At 48.4% G+C, this 2,252-nt stretch overlaps 1 pseudogene; it reads left to right on the top strand.

Moving 5' to 3' along the window:
* Positions 1–216: 216 nt before the first annotated feature.
* LOC107179295 lies at positions 217–1,609 on the top strand (annotated as a pseudogene).
* Positions 1,610–2,252: the final 643 nt, after the last annotated feature.

The following is a 2,252-nucleotide window of genomic DNA, read 5'->3' as shown; positions in this document are numbered from 1 at the left end:
GTATAGTGGACCACTCTCTTCTTTTATACAAAGGGTCAAAGAAATCCATTGGCAACCAGTTTAATCCAAATCCTGTGGTAACCTTCTGTATCAAGCTCTCTTCCCAGGCTCACCTTCTACATAGCACAGTCAGAATGTCCAAACTGTAAATCAGTTCACACCATTTCTTGCTTAAAAACCTCCAGGGGGCATCTTTAAGTTCGCTGAATAGACACCATGAGCAAAGCCCATCCTCCAGAATTGAAAAAAATTATGGACAAGAAATTATCAGTGAACTTAAATGGTGAAGACATGTCCAAGGGGGCTCAATCCCTTCACGAATCTTGTGATAGACGGATATGTGGAGATGGCAACTAGTGGGCAACAGAACAATACTGGAATGGTGATAATTTGAGAAAACAGTATCATCATGTTAGAAGCCTCGGAACAAGTATCAACAATGGGTGTGTTCACTGGAAGAAACCAACTGCTTCCATATGTCCCCTCTCCATAGCACCTGTTTTACTACAATATAAAAATCAGGTTATGTATTTTCATACTGAACTTTTTTTTTTAAATAAACTTTTGTAATAGTAAAACACACACACACACACACACACACACACACACACACACACACAATCCCAACTCATACTGTGGCCATAAGACTCATGACATGCCCTACCCCTACTCTATGCTCTTATTACAGTCTAAGCTCCTCTTCCTTATGGCCCTTAACTATGTGAAGCCTCCACACTTTGTCTCTTCCACGTGAAGCATTCTCCCCCCAGACCTTCCCAAGGCTGCCTCCTTCCTGTCTGTGTCACTTCTTTGGACCCCCAGCCCTACACAGGTCCTCACCACCACATTGTCCTATTTTTTTCCTTTTTATCACCAGCTAAAATGACCCATTGGCTTGTTATTTGCCTGAAGGTCACTCTGGAGTGCAGAGCTTTGCTGTGTTCTCTCCAGGGCTAGAATGGTACCCACATCCAAGAGACACTTGAATGTCTGTGGGTCAAGCGGCTTTTTGAACATCAATCAAATTCCCTTTTGAAAGCTTTGGAAGCAACTTTTTTCATAGAGAACACTCTGGAAAATCCTTCCATAAAAAGAACAAAGTACCTTCAGACTTTCTAACAGCCGGTCATACCTGTGTCATGATCATTTTAACCCAGGAAGGGTCTTATTGGGGATTTTGAAACAAACTGGTGTTCTGAGGGTAGACAAATCATGGGGTCTCTCTGGGCAGCTGTCCCTCTGTGGAGAGCAGACTTCTGAGGTCCACATGGCCCTACCGTGTAAACGTCTTCCCATCCACCAGGAGGGCTGGGATGAGCAAGGGGAACATGAAGAAGCCAGAATGTTCTGAGGTCCTGGAGGTTAGAAGAGGGAAGAGAGAAAGGAGGAAGCAGGACATGGCAGGGGGCTCTCAGAACGAATGACTCCTCAGCTATTGTCCAGCACTCAGGGCTGTGGCTTCCAGGGCCAACCACCTAGGACTCTGCTTTGCTTGTTCCTTCTTGCAGGACCTGGGGAGCTATGCAGGCTCCTGGAGAACCTCAATGCCAACTGGCCTCCTTGCTTCTCTTGGCACTTGAACACCAACGGAGTCGTCTTCTACAGATAAGGTAGCATCAGTGTTCTGCTTGAGGTACTTCTCCTATTCTCAAGACAGACCCATCTCTACATGGAATCTCCACTCAGATCTGCCCACTCACCTCCTCCAAAACCCCCGTTCACCACACACACTCTGTTCCCAACCTTGGCCTTCTGTGTTCCCTGACCTGCAAGACTGTTCCACCATGCCATCTCCTGAGAGAGACCACCCAGACCAGTCTGGTCCCATCCCCTTCACTGTCCCCTGGGGGCACAGCTCTGATGAGCGTCCTTGGTTAGTGCCCATCTCCCTCGTTGCAACAGTCCCATGAAAGCAGGGACTTGCCTGTCCTACCCGCCACTGTGCCCCAAGGGGGACAGTGTGGGGATTTCCTGGCACTCAGCAGATGTTCAGAACATACCTACTGAGTAAAAGAAAGACTAGGAAGCTCTGCAGTCAAGGAGGCATTGCTGGAAATGCAATGAAAATGACGGTTGGGTCTGGAGAGCTGGGTGACAACACAGCTACAGCCTGGCTGTGTCTCCTGGTGGGCAGATGTGTGCAGAGATGCTGACGGGGCAGGTTGTGTCCAGCGTGTCCCTTCTGGAAGGGATGGGCCATCTGGGGAAGCCCAGGACATGGTGCCAGGCTGAGACCTGGCCCTGCCTCCTGT

This window comes from Panthera tigris, chromosome E3, assembly GCF_018350195.1.
Source record: "Panthera tigris isolate Pti1 chromosome E3, P.tigris_Pti1_mat1.1, whole genome shotgun sequence".
Lineage (NCBI taxonomy): Eukaryota > Metazoa > Chordata > Mammalia > Carnivora > Felidae > Panthera > Panthera tigris.
Note: the sequence above shows the minus strand (reverse complement) of the source record. Positions and strands in the feature narration are given on the sequence as shown.